A 17,262-nucleotide genomic window follows, 5' to 3' on the forward strand; every position below is an offset into this window, starting at 1 on the left:
CAATTACTTTTTATAGTAGACAAAATGAAATAAAGGGAATATGAAAGCGGAAAAAAGTATGGAGTGTTCCAGATGTGTCAAGAATATCATAGCTGCTTATATCTATTATTCTCAGGTAATATTCACAACAACCCTATAAGAGTATGTATTATTAAGTCCATTTCCTGCATGGGGAAACTGAGGCTCACAGAGAGTAAGCAGACTGCCCGACTTCAACACAGCTCATGAATGATGGAGCTAAGAGCTAAAGCCAGGCTGTCAACTGCAGAGCCTGCATTCTTAACTCCAAACTACACTGCCTTAAAAATAAAAAGAAGGTGCACCTACAACATGACTGACAAACATTAATGTACAATTGAAATTTCACAAGATTGTAACCTATCAACAACTCAATAAAAAAAAAAAGTTTAAAAAATAAATAAATAAATAAATAAAAATAAAAAGAAGCCAGAGTAACAGTCTAAGTATTTGTGAAACACAGGCCACAAATTTAGCATGATGCTTTCAGGAAGCAATGCAAATAAAAAAACACAATCAGTTTCAGTATTTACACTATCCATAAATATTTTTTAAAAGAAAAAAAAAAAAGAAGTGCTCAAAAGAATACAATTCTTCCTGGGACAAAACTCTAAATTTATCCCATGGGTCTTCATAAAATACCTCGTAGTGTAACAAACCAAGTCCCCAAAATATCCTCACATATATACAGCAATGAGTTTTCCAGGGTTATTTCTTATTGTCCCTCTCAACTGAAAAAGGAAAATGCCAAGATAAAATTGAGTTAAAGCATTTCCACAGAAAAGGATCCAAAAAATGTGGTCCAGGTACCCCAGCATTATGCGGTCCAAGAACACAGGCATAAATTTTAGATGACCAGGAAAATAGATGGAAGGACTATATAACTATACTGTTTTCTCAAACTGGGGTTTTCGTAAATAGCACACAGCAGTAAATCCAAGGCAGACTGTCCAGCTAGCACTGAACTGAATTGCAGCTCTTTTTCCCACGCAAATAAAGTACAGAACCTCATCACTCAGCAGCCAGGAATCAAGACTAACATGCTCTCAGGAAAGCCTGACAGCGTCTGTGTGGCTGAACAGAAGACCGCCCCACTCACGTGGCACGGGGCTGAGGGCAGCAGCTCCAGGCAGGGCCGAAGCTGTCCTCAGAATCATCGTCTGCTACTGCAGAGTCAAAAGGGGTATTAGAATCCGGGTGTATCGTCCCAAAATATGTTAGACAAAAATACTAAGAGAAAGTCCAGAAAAAGTGAAGAAAAAGAAAGATGAAAAAAGAAAAGAACTTCTTTGGCTAAATAAGTTTGGGAAATTATACAAACCATGCCTTTCTCTTGAAATGTCACTATTAACACACTGAAGGTACAAAATATGTATAATCTTATTTATCTCAGCAAATCGTAAACTTATTTGAACACACGTGGCCCTTTTTTTTCTTTAGGAACATGTATTGATAGCCAGAGGAACACACTTTGAGAAATGACCCTAGGAAACGCCACAGAATCCAAAACAAGACTCATCTCACCATTAAAAATAGGGGAAAAAAGAAAAATCTTGAGAAAAGAATCCAAACATCACTTTAATTTGATTTATATAACTTTCTGAAGAACTCAACATGGTCAACTGGCTACACAATATAGAACTAGACAAGTGAAAGGCTTAACTCTTTATGCCACATAAAGAATTACAAGGAAGTTAAACACCAGGAACACTAGTGCAAAACGGTGTCTTCAGAAGAACTGGCTGTAGACCTGCTCTTCGGTCATACTCGCAGCAAGGGGCTTCACAGCTCCTAGAGCCATTCTTGCTTTCTGACTACGAAATTACATAATCGGGGTAAAGGAAAATTCATATCTTGGTATTTTGGGGATTAGAAATGGAAGAGATCAGGGATCAATACTTAGTAATAACCAAAAAAGAATACATATCCAATAAACATATATAAAACATATACTCTATTAAAATAACTTGCATTACAATACCCTTATAAAGAACAGTAGAAAAACAAAAATATTTTCAAAATTGATTCTATTTTTTTAAGTGAACATTTCATTTTTAGAATCTTAAACCTGAAGGGACCTTCATTTTACAGTTGAGGAAAAAGAGGTCAAAGCAGATGAAGTGACTTGCCCAGGCTCACGAAGCTACTTGACAAGAGGACCAAGGCCAGAGAAGCAGGCACATGCTCTTTCCTCCAGCACTGCCTCTTCAGCACAAAACAATATACTGAAATATCCAGATCAACTCAAAATCAATGAATCTTGTTTTATAATGAAACTTTCAAAAAACTAGTTTTTTAGATAAAAATGTTTATTAGTGCTTATATATTTAGGGTAAACCGTTAAAATGTATGTTAAATGGAGAGAACAAAATTTAGAATCTTCATCAGGGCCAGTGAACCCATGCGTTACAGAGATGGCTTCATCCATTTGCATCTTAAAATGTTACCAAATCCTACCCACAATCCTAATTTTCAGCTTTAAAATTGCTCCTGGGTCTATTGGCTAAAATGATACATTCTTTGAACATAAAAGATGTGCAAATGCATACTACTCTAGAATTATGCTCAATAGGCTAGAAGTAAATGTTGTCTTCTGTATATAAGAACAATGCTCTTGATTCTCAAGCGGTCTTCAATTTCCCACTGCGGCAGTGCTCTTGCACCAGCCATCAGCTCTCTCCCACTCAGCCTTCCATGTTACTAAAGACACATCTGCAAAACGACAAGCTGGACTTCACCTCTGTAATCTGCTTCCCTAAAGTAGGCTGAACTTCACCCCCTCTACGGTCTAACTTCCCCAGAAATGCCTTCTATTCAATGAGCTATAACAGACAAAATCTAGTTTAATTTTCTTTTGAGCCTATCACATTAAACATTTCATTGTTGGATAATCTAATTTTTCCCATTCTTATAAAAAACTTCACACAAAATTCTTGGCAGATTCAACTTAGAAGTTACAGGAAGCAGTTACACTAAAGGTACTTTCATTCAGAACTATTTGAGAATTTGATGATGATAATAATTGCATTGGAATGTCATTTTACAACTTAAAAACATTTTCACATCTTTTACCTCATTCAATAGCATATTCAGTAAAGCACACTGACAGTGCCTGGCACATAAGAGATGCTCAACAAATATGGAACAATGAATGTGTGGGTGAATGAAAGAACAAAGATGAAGCATGAAATAACTAATAAAGAACAGACTAAGCAAACTAATATTGTAAGTCAATAGAGAGATGCTGTCAAGTCATCTTAAAAACAACTTGAACTTAAACATTATGAAAGCACCTACACATGAGTAATTAAAATTATAATAAATATTCTTCCCTATTCATTAACGTATGTTTCCTATGGACTGCCATTAATAAGAAGGACTCACGCATTAAGATTATCCTTTTATCTCGACATTTTTTGACACTTTTTGTTTAGATGGTCAAGTTTCAATTCCCAAACAAATCAAGCATCAACACTGCCCAAAATCATCCCTTATGGGAGGAAAAACGAGAAAGAATGGCATAGTTTCTTTTTTCCCTTTTATTTTGTGAGGAAGATTGGCCTGTAGCTAACATCCATTACCAATCCTCCTCTTTTTTTGCTTGAGGAAGACTGGCCCTGAGCTAACATCCATCCCAATCCAGCTCTATTTTGCATGTGGGTCATCGCAACAGCATGGCATGACAAGTGGTCTAAGTCCCTGCCTGGGATCTGAACCCGTGAACCTGGGCCACCGGAGTGGAACACACCCAACTCAACCACTACACCACAGGGTTGGCCCCAAGAATGGCATATTTTCCTAACGATATTTACAAAAATTTTTTAAAGGTATTTGTTTACTTATGGCAACCAACCATTCAATTTTAAGTTAACTTTTCAAACATCTTTTAAAAATATCATTCACTCAAGAAAACATATACGTATATTTATTCCGTCAATTAACATGTATTGATTGTCTACTCTGGGACAAGCACAATATGGATTATACAGGGAGGTAAGCAAAACAAAGTATTTAAAAATCTTTTCCCAAACCTATAATGATTTGTTATCAAAGTGCTTTCACATATACAACCCCACTTGACTCTAAAGACAATCTGTGCAGTGGCTATTGCATCTACAATTTTGAACCTAGGAAAACTGACCAATCAACAACAATGACATTACTTCCTCACAGTTACCATGACAAGTTAGTGACAAGTAACAAAAGTGACTACCTGCAATTCAAGTATGCTCTCTACCAAATAACAATACGAACTCTCAAAAATACGGATAAAATTTACAAATAGTTCTGAACATGTTTTTCTCTATCAAATTATTTCTCAGAATAAAAACATTGTACTTTCCACTAAAGTACAATGTTTTCAAATAAATTAAATATAACTGTGGCATCACAAACGAAATTATAACATCAGAAGACTAAAAGTAGGCTGACATAAAGTTAAAAAGCAACCCCAGGGGCTTAAGTTCACACGTTCCGCTTGGGCGGCCTGGGGTCTGCAGGTTTGGATCCCGAGGGCAGATCCAGCACCACTTGTCAGGCCATGCTGTGGCGGTGCCCCACATAAAACAGAGGAGCACTGGCACAGATGTTAGCTCAGCGACAATCTTCCTCAAGCAGAAGAGGAAGATTGGCAACAGATGTTAGCTCAGGGCCAATCTTACTCACACAAAAAAGAAGAGCAACTCCAACAATTCTTTTTTACAAATAATAATAAAATTCATAGGTTAATAATTTCCTATATGTTAATGTCTAAGTTAAAAGCCACAATACAATCTATAATAAAACTTTCTCTAAACTATAAACTTGGCTGTAATTTAATACTATGTAGAACAGACTTGCTCTGCAACACAATATTTTACCTACTTTAAATATGCTAGCCAAAGTGAATTAATGAAGGACAACTAATGTTCAAATACAACAGAATGTTGCTACTTTGAAATACAAATGATGGTCAAGAGTAACCATAATATAATCCGATGGTATTTACTGACTTCAAGAAATAAACATATGAACTTAATATACTCCATGATAAACACATAAGGCTATACAAAACTTTTAAAAGAATTTAAGGGAAAGGAAAAATACTGAAGTGGAAGGGAAATTCAAGGCAATTTGCTCTGCACTTCACCAGTCTGTCCCTTATAAGAGTTGTTATCCTGTTAAAAACACATCGTAGAGGCAAGTGACCCACACAAACGATGTTATTTCGGATGCCTTTCCTCTCTTCAGAGGGTAATAAAACACTTTGTGGATTTTCTTAAAACTCTTTCTATAGATATCTTCACTGATTCACACTATGGGAAAACACTTAAATAAGCATAGGCAAGACTTTCACACAAAATATCAATTCTTCCAAATTGCCAACCAACTCTCAGAAATCAACTTAATAAGCTTTGAAACATATATACAAAAACAAAGCATTCTCCCCCCACTTCCTACCCATTTCACCCAACACATCCATTATTAAACAAATAGAAAAGCAACTTGTGCTGGATGATATATTTAATATTAATATATACTATTATTTATATCTTTATTATTATTATTTGTATACTATTATATTAATATATATTAACATGTTATATTAATATATTAACAACTCAGGAAATGCTTATCGGATTCCTCTGGCTCACCCAAACCACTGAACAAGCTACTGATAAATTATCCCCTACATCTCTCACATGACCTACGGCTTGTCTCTATGTGAAGGCAGCTATAATAACATGGACAGGTGGAGGGTCGCTACTGAAAGAATTTCAGTTGCACAGTTGGTCATATTTTTCCAACATACATGTAAAGTCCTTCTAAAATTTGCCTTGGGGACCTCCCTGATTATAAAATGAAAAAAATCCCCACACGCACACAAAATACAATTGGTATATGGTCCAATAAATGCCAAAAATCAGCTAGACAGATTTTACCCCCAATTAAACTGAGAGCTAACCAGCAAGTATGGACTCCTGTAACTAAGCTCCTCACAGTGGTGCATCAGAAAGAGCACTGGACAAGCCAAAAAACTTGGGTCCCTGTTCCCAACTCTGCCCCACCCAGTGTGATGTTAAGTAAGGTCCAAAAAGTGGAGCGTTAGATGAACTCTAAACAGCCCCACAGCTCTTCCAGAGCTAATATTTATGATCCTTCAAGTTAAAATCCACTGAGTATCTCCTTCATTTATAGATGGCATCTTAGGTGACACTGTCATGATTATATACAGTTCCTGTCCTCAAGTTTAATAGACAGTTGGGAAGATAAAACATTCAAACAACAATTCCACTCAGACACAATTTGAACTAAACTCCAATACTGGCAAAATACCGTCTCTCTTCCCCTCCCTTCCCCCAGACTCCCAAATACAGTCAGAGGTTTTGCTAATTAATAGAGGGGAGAAAACTCTCATTTGAAAGTCTTCTAGTGACTTCTACTAAATCTTTTTACTTTCCCTCTGAATATGAGCATAATATACTCATTAAGAAATATGAAATATCTGCAGTTGGTGATAAATAAATATAAACAGAGTACTGAAAAGAAAAAGAACGAAAAAGCAAATCTACTGGTCAAGAAGTATATATTAATTTATCTATTGATTACTATTTGAAAATTACCTCACAAAGGAAATGTGTTTATACCTAATATGCTGAAAGATTATGGTGCTACAATAAAATATGCAAACATTTGAGGCATTTAATTAACCATTTGAAACAACTGAAATGAAAAAGAACTGTTATGGATCAGTCAATACACTTTTTTTCCCTACAATTACTTGATTTCTTTCAAAATAATTGTACTACACTATCAAAATTTAGCAGCGTCGTTGTGAACTCTAATAATAGGTACAAACAAGTTAGGAAAAACACTGAGAAAATGTGTTTCAGAATTAGGAAAGTTAAAATGAAACGATTTCTACAGTGCCAGAATAAGTGTTTTTTCCTGTGAAAGTCACTTTCAGAAGTATAGCAGGGGCTGTTGTAAGGATTAAATGCATTTATGCATGTGAGGCACATATAAAAGTGCCTTGCACACGCAAGTGCTCACCAGGCACTGGCCAGCGCTAACTCTACAGTGAATCTAGCTCTGAGTAAAGACCATAAGAAAACATCTAAGTTAACAGCAGGTGACTACAGAAAAGCGCATGCCATACAAAACCAGGATTTAGAATACTGATGCATACTGAAACCTGGAGCTAAAAACAAAGCAATTTTAAACGATTCAAATATTCTAACACAAACGTACAAAAATTCATTATGTGCATTAATTTAGATTAACTTTAGAAAGATAAAGATGCCAGTCAAATTACAAGACTGATTTGGTCAAAACAAAATGAAATGGTTTATTTTTCTGCCTTGTATCTTATGTTATTTAAATCTAAGTGGTTTTAAATTAAATATTTTTTAATGCTTGAAACTTAACCACACTATAAGATCCTACCAGATCATGGCTAAAAATACAATTAACATGTCATTAACAGTAATTGCCTTATCTTCCCAAGGGTGAATTCTTGAACCAAAAGGTATAACAACAAAGAAGTGTAGCTATGTTTTCACAAAAATATGCAAAATTTAAGTAAACCCTAAACTTCCACAAAATCAATTTGTAAAACAGGTTCCTTTTTTTAAAGAAACCCCAAGAGTTGGAAATTTCCATTCAACTTTTTTAAGAAAGAAAATCTCTCATACGTTTAAACCAAAAACTAGAGTTTAAAAACTCTTAAATCTCTACTTTGCACAAGACTCTATGCTGAGTACGTCTGTCCCATGATATGCTTAACCAAAACAGGTTTAGATTTCCAGTGATTCTGAAAACAAATTCTCTTTCTAACGGTAGGGATCTTCTGGATGAAATGTAAATAAAACAGTTCTTAATCAATCAGCCCCTTACACACAGTTCACACTCTGGTATTTCTTGAATGAATGAATGAAATCTTATTTAAAATACTTTACAGACATAAAACTACATCAACAAAAAAAGTGCAAAGCAGAACACTGAAATACTCTCACACAGGCAACTTAAAATTTTTAGTTTGACATTGACTCTTAGTTTAAGTTGGAAAACAATTCACTAAAGTAATCATTATGGAAAGGCTAAAAGTAGGGGACAAAAGGAACACAAATAATAGTTTCAGAAAATTTTTGATAGAAAATTACTTTAGACTAGATATTCGTTAAATACTGTAAGAAAACATACTACTGAAAATACTTGGCACAACTATACACAACAGAAAATGAAAATTCTACATTCCTCTGAATTCCAATGTCGTCTCACATATGACATGCACTCCCTCACTTTAAAATAAGAAGCTCAACCAATCAAAGATATTGGGGTCAACTTCAGCGAGAAAAACAAAAAGCAGGCCTTCAAACTACAGTCTCCTTGGTAAACTTTTAAAGTCAAGATTATGTATTGACAAAAGAAAACAAAGTACAGTCCTGATAAATATCTTGCAAATAATTGTGCATTCAGTCATACATCTTGGAAAACTAGTAATTTATTCCTAAGTAGATAATTTAATAAGAAATATTTTCATGTTTTAGACAACTACCTCCTGAATACGTGTGTTTTAGACAATCACCTCCCGGAATATTCATACTAATTTACACATATTTTGTAATGATACTCAAGTTCTGGAGATAAACTTTCCTAAATCATCTTTATTGGACTCTTCCACTTTTGGATTTTTCAACTATTTCCTAACAATGTAAACCTAATTTAATAACTTTCCACCAAAAACAAAACCAGTGGCTGTCTGGTGACTTACAGTATAATCTACCAAGAGACATAATATGACCACGCTTTACCAAATACGGAAGACACACCTAAACTGATGATATGAGGGAGCTGGCAATGTGTTAACTGCAAAGTCTTTATTTCATACCTTTCAGCTACAAAATGAACTAAAAAAGTGTAAACATCTTATTAATACTAGTAATTAGTCAATATAGACACATACGTTTCACTGTTGAGTTTCTATTTGGAAACGTTATCAATTCCAAACTACTGAGCTTTCAACCAATTACCACACTGGTGAAATGAGTTGGTTTTATTTTGACAACGTTATTTTCATGGAAGAAATGAGGGCATCCTAGCCTTGACGTATGGGCAAGCATTTCCTCCGCTTTCTGAAGATCAACGTTAAATATCGGTAATGAAACCCTGGCCCCAAACAGATTCAATCTAGTCTAACTGTACAATCCCGGGAAATCCCAAACAAGGAGTGACCCCGCCTAGGACTCAGGGCGAACACAGCGACCAGCTCGGTTTCAACTTTGGGCTCTGAAGGGCCCCACCAGCATCATGGCTGATGCAGACCGATGCGCAGGAGGAGGAGGAGGTGGACGAGGAAGAGGCTGGTTTGTTTACTTGCAGCCCGAGCCGCCGCCGCCGCCGCCAGCAGCGACAGCATCACTGGATCCGCCAAACCCAGCATCTTCCGCACATTTCTATTCTTGGCACACAACTCCCGAGCGGATTAGAACCCCACTACTATTAAAAACACAGCCGAGCACGTTACCCACCTCCCAGACACCCCCGCCCACCAGGCCGTCTTCGCCCGTGCGCGGGCAGCGGGGCGGCCGGGAGGAGCCCCCGGAGCCGGCGCGGCCTCACCCCCACGCGCAGACAGCCCCCCCGGACGCCGCCGCGGCGCCCCGCGTTACATAACCTCCCGCCCGGCGCGGCGCCCCCTCCCCAGCCGCGCGGCCGGCCCGGAGCGGCCCGCCCGAGGCGCCAGGCCGGGCGGCCCAGGCGCGCACGGGACCGCTAGGCCGGAGCCCCTACCCGGCCGCGGCCCGCCGCCCCCCGCGGCCCCGCGAAGCGCGCGGGGCGGGTGCCAGCCGCCGGCATCCCCGGCCTCCCCGCACCCGCAGCCGGCCGGCGGCGCCCCAGCCCCCGCCCACGCCCCCGGCGCGGTGACAGCGCCGCCGGCCCGCGCCCCCCGCCCGAACGAGGCCGGCAGGGAGGCCGGGCCGGGCCCGGAGGAGCGCGGGCGCGGCGGGGAGGGGGCGAGTGGGGGCGGCGGCTGTTACCTGCAAAGGCGGCGGCCCCGCAGCTGCTCGGGCGGCGGCGGAGGATGGAGCCGGGGGCGGGGGGAGGAGAGGGGGCGACTCGGGGGTCCCCCTCCCTCCTCCTCCCCTCCTGTCCCCCCCCCACCCCGCAGAGCCTCTGGCCCCTGGAGCCGGCGCGGCCGGCGGAGGCAGGCGCGGGGCTGCAGGAGGAGGGAGGGAGCCGGCCGGGCCGGGCCGCGGAGCTGGAGCGGCGGCGGCGGCGGCGGCGGCGGCGGCGGGAGGGAGGAGGGCGGCGGCGGGAGGAGGCGGAGACTACATGGGAATCGGATATCGGCTACAAATTCAATTCATCACAGAAAACACCGCGCGGGCGGGGCCGCCAGGCCGGCGGGCGGGCGCGGCGGCGCGGGCGGGGGCTGCGGCCTCTCCGGGTCCCCGCCGCCCCCTCCCGCCGGGCCCCCCGCCCCCTCCCGCCCGGGCCGCCGCCGCCGCCGCGGGGCTTGTTGTTGACTTTGAGGAAAACTCCTGACGTCAGGGGCCGGCTCTCGGCGACTGGCGGGAGCGGCTGCCCCGGCCCCGGCCCTGCCCGCCGCCTCTGCTCCCCTCCCTGCCGGGCCCTCATCCGCAGGCTTCCCCGCGCCCCCCAAACCCGCGGCGCCCGCGCCCCCTCTCCTCTCGCGAGAACATCCCCCCGGCCAGCCAGCGGGCGCCGGGAGCGGGGGCAGCCGTTCCTGGGCGGGAAGTGCTGGGTTTCCCCGCGCCCTCGTGGCGCGCGGCGGGCACCCGGGGCCCGGGAGCGGGCTCGCCTCCTCCGCGCAGCCACCCGCCCTCGCCGCGGCCGGCCCCGCGCCACGTCCTCCCGCCGCCGCGGCTCCCGGGAGGTGGGACCCGGCTCGCGGGGTCCGCACCTGGTCCCCCCGAGGTGGGCGGCGCCCTGCGGGGAGGTAACCTCGGCGCTTGGAGCCTGCGCACCGCAGGGGTCAGTCCAAAACGGAAAACCGTTGCCGACGGTGCCCCTCTGCGATGGTCGGCCGCGGCGCTTCCTGTAGGCAGTCATAGCCACACACAGTGTACAGGTTGCAGTGGGACCCTAATTCACTCTTACAGTTACACCCTTTTTACTGATATTCGTTTCCATTGACTTTGGGCAAGCTAGCATGTATTCCACTCACCACGAAGATAACGATTTCTTTCTTTTGAAGTTCATGGTTCTTAAGAATATTTGCAATTGGAGACACTATTTTTGCATGGTGGCCATATTTTACCATAGATCACCCTCCACAAAGTTATCAAAGAAGTTTATTTTTTCTGGCACCATTTTGGTCGCTTCTAGAACACTTTGAAAACGCCGTATTATTTTGCCACGTGGCTCTAGTCTTGTTGAGGTACCTGTTATTTCTCCCAGTGCAAGATTCTTATCATACCTTTAGGTTCTTTCTGTTAGAAGAGTTCCTCCTCCTCACAGGCGCTTCCTTCTCTGCTTTTCCCTGTCTTGACCGCATTGAGATGGTAGTCGTTCTCTTATAGTTTATCCCTGGTGTTTATATAGTGAGTTGTATTTATACATCTATGTCCACATCTTTTCTGTTATGAAATGCACATATACTGGGATTGTGGACAGAAGTATGAAACCTACTAAAGAAGAAAAGAGTTTTTTTGAGTCAATTTGCTCCATTTGTGAGGGAAACCTTTCCCTGACCATTCTAGAGCAAAACTTGCCATTTTAAGATACACAATCCACCCAAGAGAAGAGTCCTCAAATGCTGCTTTTCACCTTTTCCCAAATTTCCCAGCACATCATGGACTAATTAATAAACAGACTGTAACCTAATTCTATTCCGTTTTTCTGCGCATCAAATAGACATAATTTATTCCCATAGTTATCAGTCCCTATCTGCAAAGCGATTCAGTTACAGATTTCTTGCAGTAAAACACAAAAATGGGTCAGATTTTTATTCTATAGTAACCCAACCCACTTTTTATTTTTAAGAAAATAGTCCCTTATGACACCAGCACTAAAAAAGACTGTCGTGAATTCTCTGTTAAATATATTTAACTCTGAGAGTTGTGGTATTCTGAGTTACTAGATATCTCTTATCAGCTGCAATTTTCATTTGTTTCCAATGTCAACATCAACGTATTTGTGAGAACCAAATTTGTCTTATGAGCCATACTGCCTCAAAATATTTCTCCTAGTTTCATGAGATCATATTAAATCTCAGCTAGATTAAACCCTAAAATTAAGTATTGTATAAACTACAATGATTATATACTCTGGGCTTCATTTATTTGAAAAGCATAAACTTTTATTTCTGCTCTACTTTGCTTTTCTACTATAATAGTTTCATAAGTTTCTATAATAAAATCATGTTGGCTTTTATTATAGGATTAGTATTATTTGTTATAGAACTATTATTTATTTTAAAAGCATTGTTTTTTCTTTTAGACTGTGCCATCATGAATTTGGCCGAATCTGCCAATCCTGGCATGATGGTCCTCCGTACAGAATGTATGCTACATTTCTCCTCCTCTTCATTGTCATCACCTCGCGAAAATGTGAGGAGCGACAACATGTTCATCCATAGGAAAGTCTCTCCTAAATTTCAGAGAGAAAGCTGTCATTGGTTATTAAGCCAGATGTTCTTAAGGCTAGCATGTCTCAGTAGTAGTAATTTATAATTCTTAAGAAACCTATTCTTTCTTCTTGACTACCAATGAGTAAATTAGGTACTGAGAGCTATTTCTTAGTACGTCTACCATTTCTTGAGAGTAACTTAAACTAGAAAGTACATTAAGAATTTGAAGACGAGGTAAAATTTAAGTCACTGCTTCTCGTCCTTAATAAAAAGAGTATCTTGTCTTCGGCATTGTCTAGGATAGGACATGGCACAGAGTATCCACAGAATAAGTGTTTGTTTAATGAATGAATGGACAAATACATCTGTGCCCTATGTGCAGTTTATACAGTATTTTCCTCTTGGGATAGCTTATTGGAAAGATCGTGAACACACTTGGAGATTTGCAGACCTGAGTTCAAATCCTCTCTCAGCAGAATTTATGTCTCAGGAAAGCTGCTTAACTTTCCTAAGCCTTAATTTCCTCATTTGTGAAATGACAGTTACAACTACTTCATCAGCTTATAGGAGAGTTATATGTGATGAAATATTAGATAGTATCTAAAACATAGTGGTCAGCAAGCTAAAATTCCTTTATTGTAAATGTGAATATATTCCTTAAGATAACACTAGCTGCTACAACAAGTAAATACAAAAAGCTATCCCGGCACACAACAATAGAAGTATGTTTCTCACCCACGTAAAGTTGCGAATGGCAGGTGTTTCATTCTTATAAATGCTTAGGATCCAAGTTTCTTCCGTGAAGAGCTCTGACCTGCTCAACACGTAATCACAACATTGAGCTGGCAGAAGAGGAAGAAGCACAGAGGATCACTCAAGGAAGGTTCTATGCACATCACCTCCTTTCACATTCCACTGGCTAGAATGCCTGACAACAAGGCGGGCCGTTAAATGGAGTCTAGCCAGGGAAGAAGAGAAATAGGTTTGAGAACAGCCAGCCAGTCTCCGCCACAGTTGGTTTCTGAAACAACCATGTTAAGTCTACTGCTGTAATGAATGAATATCCTAGCTGATTTACAGAGCAATTTCCAAAAGAGCATAGTTTAAATCCAGGTATAGGAAGAGTCAGTTGCAAGAGTTATCAGTACTAATTGTCTGTTTCTCTCTTTCACAGATCTTTCTTAAGGTGTAGGTCAGATGTCTGTGTTAGTAACACATGAGAGTACCTGAGGAACAGGTGTGTCAGTAACCTGATGCCGTGTGAAACTGCGGTGCTTAAAGCCCTCTGGAAACTGCCCTCTCATTTCGTCATCAGGTTTATTTTTCCTGCTACGTTAGTAGAGTATGAATGAAAACCTTTCCTTCATATTGTCACTTTCCCTCTTGGACAGCTAAGTCTGTTAGCAACTGAAGCATCTCTGGACAGTACATTTAGTATTTCAGGATACTTGGGTCACAGATTTACTGACCACAATTAAATAGCTGTTTGTGGGACATGGGGCTAGAATTCCTGTTCTAACTCCAAAGCCACAAGCATACATAATGATTATTCCTGGCTGTGCAGGAGAATCAATGTGTGCAATAAAACTAATATGTACATGTTGTAATCCCAGAGCCTCATTTTGGGACATAATTTTAATTTCATGAGGTAGTGTGCTTTTCTGGCTGTTTCAGAATCTGCTCCATGGGGATTGAACTTTTCAACACAATAGCTAGTAGTGAAATAATGACGGTAAATGTCCACCCCTCATCTAGGTAATTACTTCAACTCCTTCCTCAGTTATCTCATGTAAGTACACTTCTGTTCCAGAAAGTTTCCCCATCCATTTTTTTTCTTTCTTCTTCTCCCCAAAGACCTCCAGTACATAGTTGTATATTCCAGTTGTAGTTCCTTCTGGTTGTGCCATGTGGGACGCCACCACAGCATGGCTTGATGAGCAGTGCCATGTCTGTGCCCAGGATCTGAACCAGCAAAACCGTGGGCCACCAAGGCAGAGCGTGGGAACCCAAACGCTTGGTCATGGGGTGGCCCTTCCCCATCCATTTTAAAACACAATTTCTTCTGCTAATGAAAATACTTTCAGAATCAAGCAGAAAGTTTCAAATCTACACCTGACTTTTTTTTTTTTACCTGCTACAGCATCCTGTAATTGTTGAATTTGTACTATTTTATTAAATAATACTGACTTGCTTTTTTATAGTAGGAAGAAATTCAGTCTCAGAATTTTTCTATTGAACTTTAGTTACTAGGCAGAACTATGGTCTCTTTAAGTTGCAAACACGATCTCCGTTGAGAAATTAGACTTTAATCGGATCACTGGGTTTGATGTAAAATTCAAGTCTCCTTTAGGCTGAAAGCCTGCAGTGGGGAAAGCAGGTGAGCTCAGCTTCTCTATTTCTCCATCTTATCTCCGTCTCTCTGTCCTCTTTCACAGCACAAGTCCATCTGAGTGAAAAACAAAATGGTGGTTATCCAGCTGGTGCCATTATAAGTCAGTTTTGCTCTCTCTCCACCTGACACACAGAATCAGCTATAGGATTTGCAGGACCCGTGCAAAACAAAAATACCAGGCGTCTGTTGGAAAAGAATTAGGAATTTCAAGATGGTGACAGCAGAGCATCAAACCAAGAGCAGGTCCCTGTGCACAAGCGTGCACAGGTCACACACCCATGAGCTGCCGGGCTCTCTAGGGACTCTTTGGAGAGTGGCTTCGCGGCTCCCCTGACAGCAACCCTCATGAGAAGGGGGATGCACCTTTTCCTTCCGGTCACCCCTCAGCTTCTGTTTCCTCAGCCCTGTGAGAGTCCCCCTGTGGGAGTTCTCTCATCCTCTATGGGAGACCTCTCCCACAAAAGGTCTTCTGGGCAGGATTCAAGATGTCTCCAGGCCAGCTCTCTCTCTCCCCTGGGACTTTATCTGGGCCATGGGAAACATTCACATGTCCTTGACTCTGCAGGCCATTCTCTCCCTCTTGGTTCTGCCACAGGAGCACTTGGGCAGCCTGTTTCACAGTTTCCACAGAATCCCCTCGTTGTGGGGAACGCATCTCAAGCTCTCCACGTGATCCCATGGAAGCCCACAGAAGCTCCCTGGCATGAGCTGCAGAAGCAGCTTCCACCCCCACCCCACTGGAGATGGGGAGCTCTGCTTTCCCAGGGTAATCCCTTCACAAGTCTCCTCTTTCTCCAAGTGTCTCCACTGTTTGATATTCGTAAAGTGAACGAGAACATTTGAGTCATAGGATAGGCTTTGGGCTATTTCCTTCATCAAACTGTTATGAACTATCTAACCTCAAATTTCATACTTTTTTGTATCTTGAAATCTCAGCTGAAACTTCGGTTTTAAATTCCTATTAATAAGCGTATTCTTGGGGCTGGCCTGGTGGCACAGCAGTTAAATTTGCATGTGCCACCTCTCGGCGGCCTGGGCTTCACCAGTTGGGATCCCAGGTGCAGACATGGCACCGCTTGGCACACCATGCTTTGGTAGGCGTCCCACATATAAAGTAGAGGAAGATGAGCATGAGTGTTAGCTCAGGGCCAGTCTTCCTCAGCAAAAAGTGGAGGATTGGCAGCAGTTAGCTCAGGGCTAATCTTCCTCAAAGAAAAAAAAAAAGCGTATTCTTTCTGTGGTATAAATATTTTCTGTTTCTTATTTAGATGTGCTTTAAATTAAAAAATGTACTCTAGATAAAAAAAAAATGGTCAGCTATTACCAAACAAAAAATATTCAGGTTAACAGGTATTCAAAGCACAAAATTAATTAAAATAGGATGTTTTCTACATTTGTTTGTATTTCTGTTTGACAAATATGTGACAACAAATTGTGTTTTTCATACATTGTTACCTATATTAATGACGTTAAATATTTGGACTCTTGCCCTTGGTTAATTTCTCAAACTTTTTTCTTAAAAATTTTAAAGTTGGGGCTGGCCCAGTGGCCTAGTGGTTAAGTTTGCTCTTGGCTTCAGTGGCCAGGGGTTCACCAGCTCAGATCCCAGGCGTAGGCCTACACACCACTCATCAAGCCATGCTGTGGGGGTGTCCTACATACAAAATAGAGGAAGACTGGCACAGATGTTAGCTCAGGGACAATCTTTCTCAACCAAAAAAATTTAAGTTGAACACTACGAAATTTTATCTCTAAAAGTCTGTGATAGACAAATATGCCACAAAATCAAAACTTAAAATATAGAAATACATTTTGTACTGATGTCGATCACTTGAACGAAGGCTATGTTGAACCATGAAAACCCCTGGATGGAGACATGAGTCTCTAATCAGATGGATTTTTTTTAACAACATAAGGCTGCCTTGATTTTCCCTTAATGTCTATGATTGCCAAAGAGGAGCTGCCTTCCTTTGTTCCATATCAAAGTACAAAAAATTCAGAAAGTGTTTGCACTTTGGTGTCTAGTTTAAACTTCTTAATTTTGTCATGCTCCCTTCAAAGTGCTATCGTGAGACATGAGTACGCGAGTCAGAAAATACCAATTTACTAAACAAATGCCATGCTTGCCCACAGTACGTCTTCTCCCTGTCATCTTCTGAAAAGTTACTTCCTTATAGATATCTTAGTCCAAATATCGGAGAAAGTCCTGGAGTTACATGACATGTAGAAGTCTTATTTATGATCAGAAGCTTCTTTAGATGATTCATAAGAGAAAACT

At 41.3% G+C, this 17,262-nt stretch overlaps 1 protein-coding gene across 5 annotated transcripts in view; it reads right to left on the reverse strand.

Moving 5' to 3' along the window:
- AKT3 (AKT serine/threonine kinase 3) overlaps positions 1-10,320 on the reverse strand; it is a 328,499-nt gene extending 318,179 nt beyond the window's left edge. For 3 of the 5 annotated variants that reach the window (XM_044762927.2, XM_070501390.1, XM_070501389.1), the window contains exon 1: positions 10,038-10,177. The gene's annotated coding sequence lies outside the window, so the exon portion shown is untranslated. Of the gene's footprint in view, positions 1-10,037 lie in introns of all 5 variants that reach the window. The other 2 variants (XM_070501391.1, XM_044762924.2) reach the window with 2 other exon arrangements.
- Between the last annotated feature and the right edge of the window lie 6,942 nt (positions 10,321-17,262).

Source organism: Equus asinus, chromosome 30, assembly GCF_041296235.1.
Source record: "Equus asinus isolate D_3611 breed Donkey chromosome 30, EquAss-T2T_v2, whole genome shotgun sequence".
Taxonomy (NCBI): Eukaryota; Metazoa; Chordata; class Mammalia; order Perissodactyla; family Equidae; genus Equus; species Equus asinus.